We start from the raw sequence: 9,456 nt of genomic DNA on the forward strand, positions 1-9,456 counted from the left end.
TGATCCTCTTTTCAGTCCCCTCCCCCCCCTCCTTATTATAAACCCCTGCTGCCGGCTGCCGTCCCTGCCGCTAACAGCACCAGTGGCATCTGCGGGAGCTCCCCCGCTTACCGCCGCCATGCTCCCACCACTCCTGCCGCCACCATGCCCCCCCAGCCGCTGGGGGCATGAGTCGTTCATGCAGATGCCCCCTACTTTTGCTTGCCTCCAGCCAAAAGGCCGAAGGAGCAAGCTAGAGGGACTGCCCGAAAGCAATTCCCCATTGCCATAAGATATGCAGCCGAGATCCTCCCATTGGGAGGCTATAGTAGATTCTTGCAAGGGGGCCTGCCTGAAGTGCAAGGGACAGGTCTCCACCCTCAACTACATCAACTTCATCTTAGCTTACAAGGCTATGTACAGATGGTCAAAAAGCCCGATGCTGAATTGATTCAGTCATTGCAGGTTATTGTTAACTGCAAAGATTGAACCAATAAGCAAATAACCACACAATCGCTTTTGATTCAGGAAATGCAGCCACATGCCTTCAGTGGCTCAAGCCAGAAGCTGGGGATCACTAGAGCACAGCTTTCTTGCAAGTAGTTAGCATGGTCTGTGTGCTCCATTCCTCTTCCTGCTGCTCCCGAGGTCTCTGGGATTTGCAGTCTACAATCACAGCAGCAGGACTCTGCAGGGTTGCTCATCACTTCCTCTTCCTACTCCAGGTGCCTCTGGGATTTGTAGTCCACAGTCACTCAGGGGAAGGTAAGTATAACCCACCTCCCTGGCCCCAGACCGGGTTTGCCTGGGGGACAGTGAGGCAGCCCTCACTGCTCTAGCTAGGGAGCAGAGAGGCAGGGCCAGCCCCACTCACTGGAGCAGACAGCACAGACCAGCCCAGCCCAGGGTTGCAAAGCATGCAATCAGCCTAAATCATTTAAGCCTAATGCTACATTCAGCCAGGTTTATCTTAAACCAGTTTCAGCCATTTTAAAACTGTTTTATATGCACTGATCTTCTGTTCTGTTACAGGTTTAAACCAGTGTCTGACCACTTAAACCAGTTTATATGTACATTCTATCTCTAACCCCTCCTAAGGCCGAGGTGTGCTGGGATGGGAGTTGGGGGGGCAGGCTGGATCCAATGGCAGGAAATGGACCCCACTCAGCAGGACCCTAGGCTCATTTAGGGTAAGGGTGGGAGATGCTACCCCAAATGAGCCTGTGAACCCCAGAGTGCAGGGCTCTAGCAAGGTGCTGGATTGGCAAGTCTCTTTTCAATGCAGAAGCTGAGACCTGCAGAGATCCAGGGAGAGGGTCCATAGCACCCAGCCCCTTGGTCACCACAAGCAGTGGGCCATACAGTCCTGTGTGTCCCTGTGTAACACTGAAATGGTTCAGTGGGGACCAGCTTGAAACAGTACTGTTTTCCCAGTATGCTTTTGAAATAATCCAGGAAGTTTAAACTGGTCTTAAGTGGTGTGCCCATCTAGCCTCTTGAGGTTTAAAGCGTACATAGATCCTTTTAAGCACTGCAGCCATCTGCACCCTGAGGATAATGCTATTTGCTCTCTCTCTTTAGGAAAACTGTGAGTTTTAACAAACGTCTGAGTGGACGCACATTAACAGGGCCATTGAGCGAACGCTGATGGAAGGCACATAAGGGCAAAAACTAATGTTACGACTGACCTTCAGGCAAGCTGCTCGGGTGAGCTTCAGACAATCTGAAGGCTTCAGCACTGCGGCTTGTTGCCTCTTGCATGGTCTCCCCGAAGGCTTTATCACCCTGTCACCATTTGCTATCACCTTCAGAGGGAAAACAGCAGCAGCTCCTTGCTCCCACAGCACATTCCCCTTCTTGGCCTAAATGCTTTAAAATGTCTCCGTTCACATCCCTTCTGTCTGAATTCCTTGAAAGCTCCAGCCCTGTGGATTTTGCTGGAGAACTTAAAAAGAGCATAATGACACTCAGATCTCCTTCACACCTTTACATCCCAACAGATACATCATACAGGATTTAGTCAACCACAGGCCTCTATTTCTAATCGTATAAACTAAAAATAGTCGTATTTGGAAAGAAGGGTGAGGACTTGGTGCTATTTTCTTTTTCAAAATTCTGCTTTCAAGCATTCATCCGTCATTTTTTTAGGGATTGTTCGATGCCAAAAAGAAAACATGCAGCTATTCACACATGCACACACACACCTCCACACCAAAAAGTAACCACAGCCCTAGTTCTGGTTCTAGATTTGGATGCAAGTTTTGCTTTGTGGCTTCACAGATTCACAGATGTTTTGGGCCAGAAGGGACCTCGTGGGATCATCAGGTCCAGCCCCCCTGCTCTGGGCAGGAAAGACGGCTGGGGTCAAATTGCCCCAGCAAGGTGCGTGTCCAGTCTCCTTTTGGAGATCTCCAGGGTAGGTGCCTGCACCACCCCCGTTGGGAGTCTCTTCAAGAGTCTGGTCACACAAACTGTGAAGAAGTTTGTCCTTATATCCAATATGAAACCTTCTAGGAGTTTATGACCTCTGCTCCTGGTTTTCCCCTGGGGCACTTTGGTGAATAGTTGCTCACCTAGCCCCTGATGCTCCCCCTGATATATTTGTAAGCTGCCACCAAATCCCCGCAAAGTCTTCTTTTTTCTAGGCTGAACAGTCCCATATCTTTCAGCCTTTCCTCGTATGGCTTGCTCTTCAGGCCTCTAATCATACGAGTGGATCTTCTCTGCACTCTCTCAAGCTCCTCCACATCCTCTTGAAGTGCGGCGCTCAGAACTGGATGCTGTTCTCCAGCTGTGGCCTCACCCATGCCGAGTATAGCAGGAGAATAACTTCCTTAGTTTTGTTAGCGATGCATCGGTTGATGCACGCCAGCATATTGTTTGCTCTGCTAACCGTAGCATCACACTGGCGGCTCATATTCATTTTATGGTCAATTATGACCCCCAGGTCCCTTTCGGCTATGGTGCTAGCTAGCCTAGCACCGAGCCTGTAAGTTGGTTGCGGATTTTTCCTCCCCAGACTTTACACTTCCCGTCATCTATGCGTATGATGGGATGAAGGAATGAAAATCTTAGCTATCACCTGAAGTTTGGTACAATCAAAATCTGACTTTTGGGACTTTGCACTTTCCACTCTGCTCAGCAATCTTCAAAAAGGCTGAATTGGGTTGAACAACCCCGTCCCGACAGAAGTCCAAGAGGAAACAGGCACCTACCCCCAGAGGTCATTTTGAAAATCCCAGACTTTTTATTCTGAATAATCCTTCCAGAATAAACGGGAGAAAACCAGCAGAGCGGGATGAATATAGGTGCAGTGCTGAGAACCGGCATGTTCAAGTCCCATCTGCCCTGTGGGGAACTGAGCGCCTTCCTTGCAGAAATCCAATGTTATCCCTGAGCCAATTAGCCCAAATGACTACCACATCAAGTGGCCTTACAAAGGAACAGCCCAGCTTTACAATGCCAAGGAAAAACATATGTTAATCGGTTTATTAGCATCAACACTTATAAGCCATGTCTAAGCTTGAAGCAGTGATTACTTCTATCCTGCGGTCAAATTTGCAACAAAATGACCAAAATTAGCTACAGTTTCGATGAACTTCCCCTCCCCCCCCTTTCAAATCGATAAAAAGCCATTAAAAATCTGCTCAGACTTTGGCCTTGTGTTTACTGTTAGAGATTCGACACGGCCGTGTTACTGCCTGCGGTATATTAAAGATATTCTCACTCAAATTGTATTAAACTGTAACACGGCACCACTTTCTGCTGCAGACAGTCTCTCGGTTGACATGCAGATATTCAAAAAGCCCGAGGCAGAGATCAATCGAAGTTATATAGTTTTCTGTCAGGGGTGTGGTTGGGATTGGTAGCAAACTGAACACACATTCTCCCTTTGGGAGCAAATCTTAGACTGGGGGGCTGCCATTTTTAAACCAGTCTATGTGCATCGAACGTCTGTTTTGTTAGGAGCATAGACCAGTTCCTGATCACTTCTACCAGGAAAAATGTAATGTCCATATCTGCTCTCGGTGCTTGTGTGCTGCATGACCCCCCCCGAGACCCAGTATCTTCCAGCCTGCAAGCTAAATGAATGCTTGCAAGTCAGCCTCTGATCTCCGAAGGATTAGGTCTGACTTCGCTTTTGAAGAGCTTCTCTGTTTTTAATTCCACAGCACCTGCAAGGCCCCTTGAATTGGATGAAGGAAAAAAAAAATGGGGATCTGATGGAAGGATTCAACAAAGGGAAGAATGGGGTTAGGATAACAGACAAAAAAGGAGTTACATTTCAGATGGGAAACGAAACCCAAAAGCAAATGGTGAACTAGAGCCACCGTCTCCTATACCATCCTGTGATTTTTATATCATCAAGCAGGCTGTACAAATTCAGCCTTTACTCTTTACTTCAGACTATTCCACTAGGATTTTATTTAAAGACTATGGAAATTAACAGCAGTCTCTCCTTTGATTTTCAATGGATTTTAGATTGGGTCCCTAAAATGGGTAAGGCTGTAGTCCATTTGCAGCAAAGAATTAAAAAAAACTAAAAAAAGATGTCCCCTGATAGCTTGGTATAAAAGTTTAATTACTTACCTTTATTTCAGAAATTGATTAAAATCAGAAAATCTTACACCACAGGAAAAATATGCCAAAAGCAAACTGATCACCGGCTTATTCGTTCTGGCACCACGACACATGCATAATCTATCATTTCGTCCCTTTGGACTTAATTAGTGCAAATTTACAAAGAATGACACTGATGAAGATGTTAAACATTAACAAATCTGCTCCTAAACTTGCTTCAAAAGGACGTTTAAATGCAAGCCTTTACGGTTTTTATATATATATTCTGGGATTGCGTATTTTAAGGAGTATTTTATTCCTACCACAAGAAGTCAAATATATGAATTTCACGCTGAAGTCTAAAGTTATTCAAGAGGGATTAAGGGGGAGAAAAATGACGAGGCCCTGTGATTGATCGTTCTTCAGGGATTTGACCTCATTTTGGTAAAATATTTCAACAAGTTTTAAACTGAAACACCCCCAACCTGCTGCTTCAAAGCAGAATGGTTTGTGAATACCACCAGAAATGTGTATGTTAGACTGGAAACATATGTTATAGTAGAAAGATAGTCAAACCAAAGACCCCAGATCTAAATGCCCCCTGACTTTGATGCAAACTTGATGTCCTGGGCTCCCCTCTGAAAGCCACTGTATACATATTCGTAACCCTTCTCTCCTACCCCTCTGCCCCAACTCAGTGACTTTCAGGCCTTGCCATTTCAGATGCTAAAGCTTTTCTTCTCCCACTCTCTTCCCCTTACTTCCACTCCAGGATCCAGCAATGCTAGTAAGGCTTCCTTAGGCAGGGACCCTATGCACTGCACTCTGCTTAGACTTAAAGTGCTAGTAACTTAGTCTCTCCACCTGCTGGCCAATAGATTTTGGCAACTTGCTGTTATGTCTTGCTTTGTTACACCCTGAAAAGTATCCCTTGTGCATTAAAATTGCTTTTTACCACCCACTTTCAGGTGTTCTGCATTTTCCCTTAGAAAATGTCTCTCCTTTAGCTCAACTAGTTTGGCTATGGGTACCTACATTAGCCACTCCACCCCTTCCCTGGTTATTATTAATATTTTAATAGCAATTAGGAGCAGCAGGCCTGGATCAGGAACCCACTGTGCTAACAGCTGTGCAAACAGGGGACAAAAAGATGGCCCTGTCCCAAGGAGCTCATGTTCTCTGCTCAGTTTTCTGACCCCAGTCAGTGCACAGAATAAACTCAACCTTACTTTTACGTTAGAACTCAGGAAATAAAACAGAACTGCTAAACCAGAGCTAACTAAGCCAGTTATGCTGATCAGAGTGCATGAGTATAGCAAAACGTCGGAGCTGAGGTCACGTTTGAACAGGGACACCCAAGAAAGGAAGGGTGAATCAAATGAATACACGAGGTTGGTAGGCATAAGTCAAACCCCTTCACAAAAATACTCTCCCGCACAAGTTTTGTGGCTGGCTAGTCTATAACTGCAACTTTATTCTTGAATGGGAACAGCTATATAGATGCACGTGGACTTTGCACTGTCAGTAGAGTCGCTTCAGTTTTCCTGCGTCTCCCAGGGGGACATGGATGCACAATACAGGGCAGTGTCAGGCCTGGACAATCCCTGCGTTCTGGAAGAAGAGACCGAGAACCTACTTCCGGCCACCCTGTGCTTCATCCCGAAAACTTGCATGGTCCCAAAGTGGCCTGACATGATGACACTGCATCAGTGCCTTCAGCCTCAAGTTCTAGGCTGGTGCATTTTAGAAACGAATCCTGCCATAAAGCATATGCCCCTTGCATCTGCCAGCCCTTTTATGCTATTCCTTGGGACAAAGGCCCTGTTATAGAGATTGATCTAGTACTATCACAGTAATGAAATGGTGGGTATGCATATGACAGCACAAGAAGGGGGCCCCATGGTCTGAGCACTGGACCAGGAGCCAGAAACACTCAACTGCTATCATAGCTCTGATATTGATTCTTTCCTGTGGCCTTGGGCTAGTCTCTTAACCTCATTCTGATTCCGTTTCCCACATCTGTAAAATACAGTTAATCCCTCCATCCCTCGCAGGGAGTGGGAGGCTGTGAGAATTAATTAGTTAACGTTGGCCAAGCTCTTTGCAAATTCAAAACATCATTAAGGCCTAAGTATTATTAATATGCGGCTCAGACAAACTCTTGTTTTGCTGTTATTGTTACAACAGCAAGCGCAGCTGTGTTTCCATTAACTCCTTGCTCCCCTAATTGTCTTGGTCAGAAGAGGGGCAGCGCATCAAACATTTGAGATGGCATCAAGTTGAACCTTTGTATTCTTTGGCTTAAATTAATACTTAAAAAAAAAAAAATAGTTGCTTTTCAGCACCCAAAGAGTATCTGGGATGCTGCAAAAAAGGCCATAACATTAATTAAAGAAAACTGGATCAAAGTAAACTAAAGAACTATAGACAGCATTGCAAAAAATTAAAAAATGGCCAGTAGAAGGAAAAGTTATATAACATTTAATGGTCAACTCTCATAGATTTCAAAGCACTTTACAACATGCGCTCAGTAGAACTGGGAAAGGGAAAAAAATCTGTCATGAAAAATCTTTCCTATTCAGCATTCGGATCTGAAGAGAGATCTTTTGAACTTTCATATGAAAGCAGAGAGGGGCCAAGTGCCACTGTTCAAAACGCTCATCCGGCTTGTGAGTGGCACAGGCTGAAGTGCCTGCTCCTCCCCAGGCAAAGAAAAGACTTTAATCCAAGTCACCCACATCCCAGGTGTGAGTCTCAAAACACACAGGCTATTCTGGGTAGGTGTCTCTGAATTTTCCCACTGCAAGCTGTTCCAGTTAGCATAAACAATTAAACAATCATTGGGACACCAACAGGGACCAATTTGAGAGCCCTGTAGCCATGGCACTCACCTGGGATATGGGAGGCAGAGTAAAATCCTTAATCGCAGTAAAAAAAGAATGAGCCTCAAATCAGTGATGGAACAGAGTGGAACATGGGTTATTTTGGGAAAATTTGGTCTCTCTCTGGCCAGACATTTCACACGTGACAAAAGAAATCCTCCCGCAATGAAAGTTTCACCTAAACTGGTACATTTCCATGAAGAATTTCGGTTTCTAATATTTCTGCTGAAAAATCATTGCCAGAAAAGCCCCGACATGCTTTTAAGCATCCCCATTCATTTGCAGATCAGGCAGGAAAGTCTATAGGGTGGGGGTTGGAGGACTTGGTCGGGGGCAAGGTGTGTATGTGTGTGTGTACACATGCACGGATGTGCATGTCTGCCGGCACTGGGGCTGCAACAGGGTAGGGAGGTAGGGGAGGGGCTGGGGGGTTCGTCAGGGGCAGCAAGGAGCTGCATAGGCAGTAAGGCTGGAGGGGCACGGGGCTGCAGGTCGGGAGCGACGGGCACCGGCAGGGCTGTGGGGGGGCAGGGGGGTGTGGGTCAGAAGTGAGGGGCACCAACAGGGTTGGGGGGGGACTGCAGGTAGGGAGTGAGGGGTACCAGCAGAGCAAGAGCAGAGGCAGGCAGGGGCTATGGGTTGGGGTTGAGGGGCACTGGCAGGGCTTGTTGGGGCAAGGGGCTGAAGGCTGGGAGTGAGGGGCACTGGCAGGGCTGTGGGTCAGAAGTGAGGGGCACCAGCAGGGTTGGGGCAGACTGCAGGTTGGGAGTGAGGGGTACCAGCAGAGCAGGGGGAGGCAGGAGCTATGGTTTGGGATTGAGGGGCACTGGCAGGGCTTGGTGGGGCAATGGGCTGCAGGTTGGGAGTGAGGGGCAACAGCAGGGCGGAGAGGGACAAAGTGCCATGAGTTGGGAGTTAGGGGCACTGGCAGGGTTGGAGGGGCTATGGGTCAGGAGTGAGGGGTATCAGCAAAGACAGGGGGACTGAGGGTTGGGAGTAAGGGGTATCAGCATGGTCTGGGGGACAAGGTACTGCGGGTTGGGAGCGAGGGGCAGCAGCAGGGCTGGGGGGGGCTGTGGTTTGGAGTGAGGGGCAGGGGCAGAGTATGGGTATATCACTGCCTCTTCCCACAATCCTATTACCCCCACCACCACCACCACAGGTGTCCTCTTTTTTGAAACGGGAAATATGGTAACCCACTGTGAGGGTAAGTTGCACTGATGGTACCACTGAACTGATGGAGCCTCGGACACAGCCTGGTTGCAAGCACAGGAATCAAGAACAAACCAGCCACGATGGCCTTAGAGCGACAAGAGCAAGGACAACTGCTCAATGTACATTCAACCTAGATGACAATGGCTGAGAAATTCCAGCCAGAGCAGAGAAATGAGGGTGCTGTCTCGGGAATGCTTGAGAGCAGCTGCAGGAGCCATCATCTGGAGACGTGGCACCTTTTCCTTTCTGGGTCTGCTGCATGCGCAGTGTGTGGGAGGTGGCACGGGCAGGTCATGCTTCTCTATGGCCCTTTCACAGGTGCTGCAAAGTGTAGACATGGCCCCAGAGTAGCAGGCAGTCTGTGCCCGAACTGTTTGCAGTCTGAATAAATAAAACATCCATAGAGAGGTGGAAGGGATAGAATAGGCAGAGGCAAAACAGCAGCTACTTCTGCTTGTTATGAGAAGCTAAATGGAATAGGAGAGAGGACACAGAGGAAGGGGAAGCAAAGGGAGATGAGGAAGAGGGCAGGTCTGCAGTGAAGGTGAGGGAGAGGGAGAGGGGCAGGAGGGGGAAGGACACAGCTGGTCAGCACAGAGCACCAAAAGTCCAACCAGGGCTGTAGGAAATCCTCTGAATGGCCATGGACTCCTGCTTTGGCTGCTTCTGCATTTTGTCTAGCTCCTCCCTGCAGGTTACCCCACAGCTACAGGGAGGAAAGAGCCCAGGCCCAAATGGAGCCAAGCCAATCCCTGGCCTCAGCTGCAAGTAATCAGGGACCTCGGCTGAGTCATCCCTCAGGAAGAGGGCTCCACTCACA

General features: G+C 47.8%; 1 protein-coding gene across 1 annotated transcript in view; it reads right to left on the reverse strand.

Annotated features, from left to right (window-relative positions):
* CSMD2 (CUB and Sushi multiple domains 2) overlaps positions 1-4,684 on the reverse strand; it is a 92,025-nt gene extending 87,341 nt beyond the window's left edge. Inside the window, exon 1 of the mRNA XM_025208059.1 lies at positions 4,570-4,684. The gene's annotated coding sequence lies outside the window, so the exon portion shown is untranslated. The remainder of the gene's footprint in view (positions 1-4,569) is intronic.
* Between the last annotated feature and the right edge of the window lie 4,772 nt (positions 4,685-9,456).

Source organism: Alligator sinensis, unplaced genomic scaffold, assembly GCF_000455745.1.
Source record: "Alligator sinensis unplaced genomic scaffold, ASM45574v1 scaffold547_1, whole genome shotgun sequence".
NCBI lineage: Eukaryota > Metazoa > Chordata > Crocodylia > Alligatoridae > Alligator > Alligator sinensis.